The 13,437-nt window shown below is 33.5% G+C and overlaps 1 protein-coding gene across 2 annotated transcripts in view; it reads left to right on the top strand.

The window, feature by feature from the left end:
* The window catches only part of LOC123685387 (ITG-like peptide), an 85,915-nt gene that overhangs the window by 47,788 nt on the left and 24,690 nt on the right, over positions 1–13,437 (top strand). The gene's annotated exons all lie outside the window — the stretch shown is intronic.

Genomic DNA, 13,437 nt, shown 5'->3' with positions numbered 1-13,437 from the left:
TCAAGGTTATTCACACGTTGGTTTCGAAGCATGCACATGAAATACATGAAAAGCCTATCGGCATTCTGTATTTTGCGTAATAATATGACAAGAGTATGGGGGCCATGGCCTTCCCTTTAGATTTTGATTGTTCCATTTTTCAGCACAAGACCCTCGTCACCCTCAATATTATTTCCTCAATCCAAAGGGAAAAAAGGAAAGTAATGGATTGACAACAATTTTCCGGTTTTCAATGTAATTACATACTATACATATAACAATAATCGGCAGAGGTATTTTTTTAATCGAAAACTTTTTTGGGCGCGTTGAGCACTTTTTGGGTGAGGAAAAATCATGGAACCGAAAGCACTCCATGCGTGTCAATTTGTTTATATATTCATATTATATATATGCGTGTCGGCAATCGGCATTTTTTTTGAACGTCACCACATGATCGTTTTATGGGCGGCTTCTTTTTAGGCGCCTTCTTTTTAGGCGCCTTCTTTGATGTGGGATTCTTCATGCGGCTTCTCTCATATTTCAATAATAATTGTCCATTCTCCAATCAAGATATTTTTTTACTCGAGAAGAAGTAGGAATGAAGGGGATAAATATAGAATTTTTTCATTTGTATTCCTATTCTAGTCCAACCACGTTGAGAGTGTGTTTAGAGAGTATTTTTAATGTCTGTGACTTCATATTACGTTATTATAGATAAGTTCTATAAATAATTACAAAGCTGATTTTTCAGTTAGGCGCCTTTCGGCAGTGCCCAAAGACTGCTCTGTTCCTTTTTTTTCTTTTGTTTGTTGAGAGTAATTTTCACTTATGTTTATGTTTTTATGATAGATTTACCCTTGGAAATATGGATATTCGAAAATTTTTCGAAAGGAAATCAATTGCCGATGACGATTGCAATTAGTCTCCTAAAAATATTAAGCTTTATATACAAATGGCGGCTCATTCCTCCAGTACAAATAAAGAAGCAATACAAAAAAAAAGGAATATAGCGAAATTCAACATGCGGGCTTGAATTTTCCCAAATTTTGCGGTGGACTTTGGACAATCAACAGATATTGGAAATTTTATAGCTTTCTCATCTATTCAAAACAAACAAAAATATGATTTACTAAGAATGCCATACAAACCACCAGCAACTTCTTATTTTAGACAAGATGTTGGACCAAATGAAAGACCATTTATTTATAAATGGCTGGATCAATATGAATGGATGGTTTATTCCAGAGCCCTTAAAGGTGCACTGTGTAAATACTGTGTAATATTTCCATCATCTGTGATCCATGGTAGTACTTAAGGCACATTCATAAAAAGACCATACATAAAATACAAAGATTTACACATTCAGGCAAAAATTATGCTAGTTCCGCTTGGCATAAGGATTCAACTGTCCGTGCTAAAAATTTTATTGATGTGCTATCAAATGAAAAACCTGACATTATCTTCAATAGATGAAGGTAAGAAAAAAGGTATTGCAGAAAAAAGACAAAAAAATTTACCGATTATAAAAACAATAGTTTTTTGTGGAACTCACGATATACCTATACGAAAGAGCAACAAGAACTCTGGCAATTTAAGTGATCTTTTGAAATTCAGAATAGACGCTGGTGATAAATATAAATACAGAAATAGAAAGAAACGGAATACTGATGTCGCTTACGACAATCATGGACGCCTTATCGTTTTTCAATAATTTTCATTTTGCCCCCCCTGAGAAAAATTTCTGCGGGCGCCCATGCTTGTAGTCCTATCCATGAATTCATTCATCTTTATGAAGCATTGCTACAGATCGGGAAAGTAAGGACCAAAACTAATGGTTAATTCATTCGTCACTGCTTACTTACTGGATTTTACTTCAATTTGAAATTGCCTGAGAAATTCGGGAGTATTTGAATTTTTTTCTCGAAATCGGTAGCAGAAACGACAAAACCACAAGAATCCAAAATGTTATATATATATATATATATATATATATATATATTACCCTGTAGATTTACAATCATAACTTGCATACTTGCATATCATGTGATGTACACTCTAAAAGGGAATATCTATGCCAAATGGCAGTCCAATATTTTGTGAAGCGCATATGCTACGAGGAGGAATACGTTTATCCATTTTATGGATCATTTTTTGGAATATTGGTTTGTGGCTTGAGGACAGGCAAATCAAAAAAACTCTTGTTGAATTGTCAACGTTTCCACTCCAAGTTTGGGTTTTTTTCAAGACTTTTCAAATGGATTTCTGAAGTAGTAGTACACTATGAACATGAAATATACCTATAGGTCATTTTATATAAAAATCATCAATGTCATAATAAACTCCAAAACCGTAGTCACTGTTGAAAATCTGAATTTGAACAATTATGGCATTTTCGTTTTGGCCTCTAATTTAGGATCAATTATTTTATATTTTTAATTATTATTTTCACTCTCACTCAATCGACTCGTCCCCGTCGATTGAGTCTAGCCAGCTTTCCGTCGCTTCGACTGTACTTAGTATGTTCTGCCTAAATGCTATCCATGCGCATTCGCCAATTTGTACAATTCGTAGCTACTTGATTTATCAGTTGTCAACTATTTCGGGAAAATAAAAACGTTCAAGTATCAAAGAGAGGACTCTCAAAAAAAATTGAGTGAGGTCAATTTTGAGCTGAGTGTAAGAACTATCGAAGTCAATACTTTTTTTCAACACCTTTTGGAAACACTGTTATCTTTAAAATTTTTCGAGCAAATAATTTAACTAATTAATATAAAATCACAGCTTTCACGCCATAATTTTCACTATAAATTTCACAGCGGAAGTAGTTCACCATAATCGCAAGAGAAATTTATAATTTTTTTTTCATAAGTAAATCCAACACGTCCAACAACACGTATTGAACATTGCTGCAAAAAATAATGGCTTAAAACTGAACATATCGAAGACGAAGATATTGTTAACGGTGGAGAGACATCCTTTTAACAACTATACAATTAGTAGTATCTAGGACATACAATAAGGTTTGATAGAGATAATCAGATGGTGAATTAACCAGATGAATAAGACTGACACGGGCCGCTTGTAGAAAAATGAAATACGCATTCAAGTACGAGAACATCCTTATCAATTCGAAGAAATTGACACCTTTGTATTGCCAGGGGTAATATACGGTCTTGAAACAATGGCACCGAAGAAAATACACACTGGCGACCCAAGTAAACGAAACGTAGGTTAGGAAGACCACAAAGAAGATGGGTGACATCGAGAGGCACAGGGCAGATGAGAATGGAGGAATTTGAAGGAGGCTCATGTCCAGGTATGGAATAATTACGGCTGAGAAAGAGGAAGAAAATGGACTCCAATACCATCAATGAGGCCATAAAACGCAACATAATACCTCTATTTCGTATAATAGATAAAATCGAAAGAGTTGTTGAATGAATATTGAAACATAAAAATTTCTCAAAATGAGGAGGAATAATTTCATATTACTAGATAGTATTCTTCAATCGACAAAATAACTCAATATCTACCCTTGTGAAAAGGAATGTAGCGGCAATCTTCTTCCTTTGAATGGCAGCTTCTGCAAATCTAAATAGGTATTTCAATGTGGTCAATTTCAAATCAAACTTACAAAATAAATCATTCTAGTTTAGTGAACCGAATATTCCTACTTTCTTCAACTCAACCCAATCAAGAATCAAAATTTCTCTGAATATTCTATATGAATCTATATCTTTCGATTGAGTTATAAGGATCAGACGACCAATCAACCCTAAATCCAGGAAAAGTTTATTCAGGAGTTCTGTTTGATTATCAGTTCGGAGTCTATAACCTCGACAAATTCAACTGCAGAACATATTAATCTCGTTAGAAGTTTACCCAAATCGAGCATTCCGGTTGAAACAGCTGACATCATGACATCCTTGAATAAACAAGCTCAACTTAGTGCGGTTCATACTTCCGAGAGGCGAGCTAACGCTAAATGAGATTCGAATGGGAAGGCAAACCTGAACTAATATGGAATTATGCGGACCGAGATATTGGGCCAGATGTCCTTACATAATCTATATCTCCAAAGTAAACAAAACCAAGAGGAAAGGCGTTTTAGTATAATAAGTTAGAGCTAAATAAATGTCCACAAAATTATTTGCAGTTCACAGATCTTATAGGTGAATGCTTACTAAGTTTTTAACTTTTAAAAAGTTTCTATAACCATTATCGTCTAACGTTTTCTTCAAGTGACACTACAGCTTATTGTAGAGTTTTGCCTTCAAATTACTCTTTCAACATGTTCACTTCAAGATTTTGTGATAGTTTTTTTTCTAATATCAAATCCTTGTCCGCATGATCAATTCACGAAGACAAGTTTAATAATAAAATAAAACGGCTGATATTTGGATATAATTGATGAAAATAAAAATGAGTACAATATTTAGTACAATTTCCAAACGAGTAATATCATCATATGATATTAATTATTTATCTGGTTAATGTATCAGCAATAGGAAACTGCCATCAACACATGCATTCATTCATTGGGTTACTTTCGATTATGATTCCTACGTAATGGCATGGAGACCTTCTGTCTGACAATGGTTGTGTTGATGGCAGTTTCATATTGCTGATACATTAACCAGATAAATAATTAATATCATATGATGATATTACTCGTTTGGAAACTGTACTAAATATTGTACTCATTTTTATTTTCAAGTTTAATAATTTTATAATGTAGCTCATTTCATCAGTGCTATACCCTTTATTAAAATAGAAGTATCACTTTTCTGCCACTTCACCTTTTCAACTTCGAATTGCAGATAATCGTAATCAAAATGTTAAATTAAGATGTATAATAGCAATTGTGTGCTCTCTTACTCTTGAAAAATCATAAGATTAAATTGGCAACTTTTGAAGGGACCAGCCTTCTTGGATTCTAATGGAGTTGGTCCCTTTTCACTTGGCTTCCGCATCGTTTCTTATGGCGGCGCTCACGTCATCTTTCTATCAATATCGTTTTGAGGTTAAATGAATAATAAACTACTTTTGACAAAAAAAATGCAAATTTTGAAATGATACCAATGATTGGTTAATTCTTTGTATATCGCCACTTTATGAAAGAAAATATGAAATGGACACATGCCAAGCCAAGTCGCCAAAATTATCTCAAACAAAATCTAATCAGTGAACACACCAGTATTTTAGACATCTTAATCTTCAATTTCAAATTGACATTGAAAGAATCAACTGCTTTGTTTATTGTTTTGTTAACAGGAATAATAAGTGGAAAATTCTCGAAAAAACATAATATCTATAATATTATTTAAACAAGACGCCTTATATGAAGAAGAATGTTTCTGCAAATTTCAATGGTCAAATTTGTGCGTGATATATTATTTGCAAACAGTAACTGGCGTCATCTTGCGAATGTTAAGAATGTGCCAAAAAGAACTGCGAATATACATAGATGGATTAAGAATCAAGAACTACCAGAACATGAAGTAACAGTACGGAAGAAATAAAGGAGGTAATCATAGAGTTGAAATAACCGCCTAACACCATCAATTCATTCAACATTCAGTGGAAGAAAATCCAAGAATTGCCCTCAAACTAACTGAGAAAATACCAGAAGATTTTTCAATCAACGTGTCTAAACAATGTGTTCCACAACAAAATGAATGGACTTATACTAACTTTGAAGGGCGTTCGTAGAGATTCTGAAAAATTTGGTGAAATTGCGCTGAAAACTTCAGGCGCAAAATATACCTATAGTTTATATGGTTTCAGGGGGCCAGTTCTCGCTTTGCTGGGATCGTATTTGGAGGACAGATGTCAGGTTGTACAGCTGGACGATATGACATCTGAAAAAGAAAGCATAACGATCGGAGTACCCCAAGGATCTATTTTGGGACCGCTTCTTTTCATCTTGTATGTCGACGATCTTTTTGATGATGTTGGTTGTGATCTGAAGTGCCTGTATGCTGACGACTCCAGTTTTGGTGTGAGGGATTCGAGTTCGGAAAATACGAGGAATAGAGCAGAGTTATGCTTAGAACGGGCAAAAACATGGTTCCAGTCAAACGGACTGAAGTTGAATGTAGATAAATCCCAGAGGTTAATATTCACCACCAAAAAAAGTGCAGTTGACGAGACAGTGATTCTTTTGGGTGTTACCTTGGACAGTTCATTCTGCTGGAAGCCCCACATACACAAGCTGACGAAACGATTATCATAGGCAGTGTACAATGTGAGAACAATTAAAAATTGTTCAAATGAAGAAGCAGCATTACTCACCTACTTCACACTGTTCCACAGTGTGTTAACTTATGGCGTTATTCTATGGGGAGCTGCACCAGATGCTTCAGTAGTATTCCTGCAACAGAAGAAGGCGATAAGAGCAATTGCTGGAGTATCACAGAGAACAAGCTGCAGGGAGCTGTTCTCTCAGTATGGAATAATGACCTTACCAGCAATATACATACTTGCCTGTCTATGTTCCTTGTACAAGAGTGACAAAACCGAGTCATTTCATCATGATTATTCCACTAGAAACCGAAATAAATGGAACAACACCGTATAAAGAGAACCCAAGATAGCTTCAACTTTTTGGGTATCAATTTGCTGAACAAACTTCCTCAAGGCTGGTTGGAGCTAAGCAAAGTTTCCTTCAGACATCAAATGAAAAGGTTTTTGACAAAAAAGGTATTCTATTCCATAAAAGAATTTTTAGATTTTAAAGTTTAGATTTTGAATTTTATAATGCAGTTCACTTATTATCTGTAAGCCAGTTGCCATTCTGGTTTTTTTATTGTGGTTTTTTATTGAAGTTTTTATTGTGACTTATTATTGAAGTTTTTAATGTGACTTATTATTATTATGTATTGGATATCTATTGTATTAATTTTTTAAATATTTAACTTTGACGCACCTTGTAAATTATTGAAGGTTAATTTGATTTATTTGTGATGTTTAAGAGCAAATAAATTCTATTCTATTCTATTCTATGAGATAAACGAACTTTAATTTGTTCATATGGCAAACCCAGGGACATTCAGAAAAGGAAAGTTGTTGAACCAATATATTTGCAAAGTGGGAAATATTCACGTAATAGAATGCATTGGAACCAATTAACTGATTAATTCAGAATTTAGAAGGGGTTATATCAATAATCCAAAAGCCAACGAATTTGTAAGACAGTGCTTAAGGAGAGCGCAAAATATTTACCAAACTGGAATTGTGTTAGTCGTTGATAATGCTCCATGCCACTGCAGTATTGAAGAGGTTTTAGTAGAGGAGGAATTTCGGTTTTCGGCATCACAAACTTTTACGACTAGGTCCGTAAAGCTTAATCCAATTGAGCAGGCATGGTCTGTATTCAATGCTCGAGTAAAAGCAGACATGGCTGAAGAGCTAAATAACATTCAAAAAGCTGGAGCTGATCGGGATCGTCTGTCTCAAACAGAATATCTTCATTTGTGGAAATAGTGGCAAGATAAATGTTTCTGATTGTACGAAATTCCTTGCACATATCCGAAGATTTATTCCTGCTGCATTGGATATGCAAGATATACAGGGTGTTCTGATTTGTTTCCGACAAACTGAAATGGGTGATAGATCACATCATTTTAAGCAAAAATGTTCCTATGAACATGGGTCCGGAAATGCTTCTTTTCCGAGATACAGGGTGTTAAAGTTGAAAAAATAATTCGCGTTTTCTTTAATATGTTTTGACTGCTTCGAAATCCTTTCATGAAATTATTCCTATTCAAATATTAAATTTAAATTCCTTTTGAAAATTTCTAGGGCGAAATGCATGCGGATTTTCTATTGCCCACTAATAAGTAGAAGTGGTATGCTATGTAATTGTTGTTTTTAAGTGTTCTGAATATTCTGTTTCCTGAAATATTGCGTTGTTGGGATGCTTTACGAATACTGAGTTTTATTTTCTTCGGAGGGCTGTAATATCCTATTTCTCTGTAGATGATTTCTTCTTTGTATGCTTCGTTCGGGCCTTTGGTAACCAATACCATTTTCCTGTATTTGTTGATAAGCTATTAACTTAGTTAACTATAATTATAATTAATGACATCTGAACCTAACACACTTTGAATCTGTCATTGTGTATAGCCATTTTAAATCTATTGCCGCAACAATTGTTGAATGTAAAACATTCATCATTCGAAGATGTCATTTGTGCATTCAACAGAACGGTGGACATTTCGAACACCTTCCTTAAAAATTATCATGTTATTTTGTTTTGTTCTAAATTGTTACTTCTATAAAATATTTAATTCAAAATTATTACAAATTTGTTTCTACATGTTTTAGAGATTACAAAAATATGGATTTGGCTTTAAATGCGTTTTTCTCTGAAACGGTTTCCCCTAGCAACTTAAATGAGTTATACCTTTTTTAACTAGAAAAGTCAGGGAAATCGATTTTTTTAGTCCAGAATGACGTACAGGGTAGCACAGAAAAGTTGCTACGGTTTAAAGGGGACGAAATGATTGCCAGTGGCGCCCTATAGAAAATACAACCAAATCGACCACAAATTTGAAATTCTCACCTCAAAAAACCCTATGTGCCAACTTTCATGCAATTATTTGGAATCAGTCGAAAGATATTTAAGAAAACGCGAATTATTTTTTCAACTTCAACACCCTGTATCTCGGAAACGAAGCATTTCCGGACCCATGTTCATAGGAACTTTTTTGCTTAAAATGATGTGATCTATCACCCGTTTCAGTTTGTCGGAAACAAATCAGAACACCCTGTATATACATATCGGTTTAAAACGTGCGACGACGTTGTCCGATGCCTTGAATCCATTGCTTGCGATCTTCCCATTGCCCTGCTTGCAAGTTTCACTCATTGCAAGATACTATTTTTGATCAATGAATTAATGGTTTCAATGGTTATTATTTATTCCAGCTGCACAGAAAAATTGTGCAAAATATAAGTTTTCACGAAATTCTAAATTCAAACTGATTTCGTATTTGCATTTTACTCAATGCTTGCTTAAAATTAACAAGAGCTTATTTGATTTCGTTCAAAGTCAATTCGAAGTCGACTAATGCCAATGTGGTTTTCATAATTGTCAGTTTGCTTTGATTGATGCCAGTTCGAAATCGAAGTTACCAATTTGCTTTTCACTGATGTGATTTTGATTATGATTAGAGCCAATTCGAACTTGAAAAGGTATAGAAGATGTAGTACATAAAGCAGTTCTGCTACGCAGTAGTGTCAGCAAGACAACCGCTATAATATGTAGTAAATTAAATATAATTAAGGACTGATACAACATTGATGGTTTATTGCACGTGAAAGACCATCCTCAAATTACTTCAAGCTTTTTTCCTCTATTCTGATTTTAATGGAACCCATCCTACAAATAACCTATGGAATTTGGAACATAATCTGTTTAGTATTTTGAAAATTAGAGTATCGTATATACAGGGTGAATCTCAACATTTTTCTCATTGAAGAAAACACTTTTTCACCATTTTCCGAGATTAGACTCGTTGTTAACTTTCCTATTAAAATTTAATTTTTCTAATTAGCTTCGACATGATCATTCTGACTGAATTTTGGTGTGAAGTTTTCGATAACTACGAGACATTCATCAATTATTTTTTCACTTCTGATGGTTTACAAGTTATAACGTCACCGATCCATAAAACGAAATTAGCATAATGAGATAATCCATAGTCACTACTAAAATACTTACTCCTTCATTTATGAAAATGAAATTTACTCTTCATCAAATGAGCAATATCAAGATATTCAATGGATGAATCCACCGCTGAGCAATGAAATGCCTTGAACCCAGCTAACGATGTTGCCGCCCTTCATTTGTATAATTGCATTCCTAGATAATTTACTGCCTGAGAATGCAAAATAAGATTTTTTCTTCGACTTCAACTGAATAAATGCCACTCATTCGAAATTGTAATTTGAGCTTGTAATTTGTAGCATTCTATTACTCAATATAGAAATAAAACCTCAATTTGTATGCATTTTGACTTCTTTTCATTACATCAATATGGAATGAGATAACGACAATACTCACATAGTCTTCAACCTTATTAAAGCACGCATTCCAAGTCGCAAAGAGTAACTTTTCCGCACAGCGTGAGAAAAACCCATGCAAAGGCGTGCGGGTAAGAAATAACAGGGAATTTCCCCATACTCAAGTATTAAATAATAAATTAAATTATGTCAGGCCTCCATGCTCCGAACGCCCAATAAATGCCAATGATGAGATGAGTATGATAACGACAAGCAGAATAACATCATTTATGTGTATATATTATGAATAATTTCGATTTATTTCATACGTTTGTAGAAAAAATGTTGATCCTAATTCTTGAGGAAAGTTTTCCACACTTAACTGCATGAACAAACTCATGCCGAAAAATACCACTTTCCGCACTTATTAGGAAAATAACTATTACGTGATTAAAATCACTTGTCATAAATTCACGCAATTATCAGAAAAAAAATTTCATTTTGGAATAGTTTTTCTCACTATCTATGTATGAAAATTAATATATTAATCATTAATTTACATTGAGGCAAACGCTACAATAGAGGCTGACTTGCTGGAATATAACGTGATCACAGCCATTTCTGCATAAGAAGTTCATAATAATATGCTAAATGCGTTCTACTGCAAATACGACCTCATTTCACTTGGATCTGGCAACGTTAGTCCAAATGAATAATATAATTCATAGATTTTTTATGTTCGCATTGATTGAGGTCTTTGTTATCCCGGTGTTGTAAACATTGAAAGCACGGGATTGAATTAGACCATTGTGAAATGAAATGATGATAACTTCATATCTGAGCGGAATGTGAAAAAAATGGTTTTATTTTTTAAGAGGAATCTAGAGTTAAATTCAACATACAACTTCAAAACTCGCTTTGTTTATACAGTTTTTGGTTTCTGTTCCTTTACCAGTTTGAAACAAATTTGATCGATTCACAGATTTGTCAATTCAAAGACGAGTAATATCAAACCTTGACCAATTCTTAAAGCAAGAAACGAAGAAAATATTATTCAAAATCTCAAATAACACATCTTTAACCAATATTCCCAATAACTGATGAACGACGATTGGGTTAATTAAATACTAAAGTGTCCCGAATATCTATCTCAAGTAGTGAGTAGCTCCAGCTTTGGCAATTTCAAGGAAATAGAGCAAAGTACATACAAGATGTTTAAAAAATCTAGCCTGTTGTAAAGATGGTGGAATACTACAACAAAAGTTCGATTTTTTTTCAGTAAAAATTTTTATCATGACACCCGTTTTCAATATACATTTATTCCATGCTATCTGAAAATAAAAAACGAGGTGTCCCATAGGAGTTTGGTCATTTACACTTTTTTGGTACAATTTGTGTTTTTACAAAAATTTTGAGAATGTAGCACTAATGGAGCATTATAACACTGTATCGACAAAAAAATTCAAAAATTTCAACGCTAGAACTTAATGAAGCGTCGCGAGAATGGTGGAACACCCTGTATTAGTGACTATCGATCACACGCTTCGGAGTCTTCGGACAATAACAATAAATATACACTCAGCACTCCTGTTCCGATGTGGATTTACACCAAGCATTGCATTTCCTATTGCAGACTTTTTCATCAATTCATTGTCACCACTGGCTATACAGTGGTGCGATAATTGAGCAATAATTGTTAATAATTTCAAAGTATATGTCGAAAGCATCCTATCCTGTGAGAATAATATAATTTAAGTGTAGGTAAAATACTAGCTCACTAGTTACGAGTCATGCTTATATTTCGAAGGAAAGGAAATTCAAGAAAACGTATTGTACTTACATTGAATTTAGATGATGTCATTCTATTAAAACTTATTCATTTGTATATTATATTTCACAATGCTACCAAAAGTCGGGCGTTACAAAATGGCGAATGCGTTTATACCTAATTAAATTTTCGAGAAGTTTTTATTTTGATATTTCTCTACCTTCATAGTGTATTGAGTTCATAATAAGAAGATGCATCACTATGTTTCAAAATTGGTAACTTTCAAATAAAAGAGCGATTTCATCCATAATAGACAAATTTGAGAGCAGAATGTTGTTCTTCTAAGATATGGTCGTCATATACATATAACGTCATTTATTGAAAGCGGAAAAATTTAACCTTCCACTTTGAGGTTTTTATGGGTTTTCCCGTTTCATCGAAAGAATTGTCCCAGGAAAGTGACATAATGTTGAAAGTTTTATATAATTTTATGTTTTCATGATATGTCTCTTAAGAAATTATACAAAGTGCCTTTCAGTCGTTCGTAGAGAACTAGGTTCATTTGAATTCTGAAAATTGGGATAGAACCATTATTCGATATTCTCTACTAAGCTTAAAAATTTTTTGCAAACCTTATTACTCCCGTTTATGAAGATAACATTACCTGAAGGTATAATGAAAAATATGAAAATATGCGTAGTCAAAATTTTGTTGATCAGTCTTATTCCCAATACCAATGTCATGAACGAAAGCGTCTGCAGATTTTCGAAGAATGTGAAAATGTCATGCAACTTTTCAATTTGAAAAATATCATAATAGGATGTTTCAAATATTGACCACAAATTTTGTTTTTCAAATGAAGAATCCTATTTTTTAATAATTCCGCTCTATTCTGCGAGGAAAATTTATAATAGTATCATGTATAAAATGAGTTATTTGAGATTTTCTTTATTTAGGTTTTACGTTGATGATTTTTTTTTCATTATAGGTCAAGGCCCCTCAAGAGGGATTACCACTACGTGGTTTTTCGCGTATCAGTCAAACGTTGGTACACATTCAATCCCCCTCTGGCGCTCCTGCAATAACAAAACATTATAAAGTGTACGAAGTTGTACATTCACTTGATCTTCTTTTTTCGAAGCAAATAAGTAGAGGGCAGCACTGTACTACGACTTCCACAAAATTATATTTTCACGTCTTTTTTAATGATTTTCAGTTGGTTTTCTTCATGAATATTTCAAAAATATATCAGTGCTTTGTGAAAAATACATATCATCAATTTTTTGCGAAAAACAAAAAGTAACCAAGATTTTTTTTTATTCGCAAATTGAAAATATTTACTTTTTTCCATGTAGATTATTGATTAAGGAAATTATTCGAAAACCCCATCAAAACCGATTTTTTGTAAGAAGAAATATCTCCAATTTCGTTTTGTACTGAACAGTCACGTGTGGTGTCATAGATTAAAAAAAAAACAGATTTGATGAATTAACCCTGAATACCCTCACAACTTGAATCGAAAATGAATGCTGAATTTTAATTCTTATAAGAAATTATTGGATTTTGGAGCATGATTATGGTAGAACACTGCATGCAGAATCCAACACTCTGAAAATGTGACGGTTTATGTTTACGATGTTAAAACTAAGTCTAATTTTTTCAATTTTCATCATGAGTTGAAA

The sequence above is a fragment of the Harmonia axyridis genome, chromosome 1, assembly GCF_914767665.1.
Source record: "Harmonia axyridis chromosome 1, icHarAxyr1.1, whole genome shotgun sequence".
Lineage (NCBI taxonomy): Eukaryota > Metazoa > Arthropoda > Insecta > Coleoptera > Coccinellidae > Harmonia > Harmonia axyridis.
This window is presented reverse-complemented; position numbering and strand designations above follow the sequence as displayed.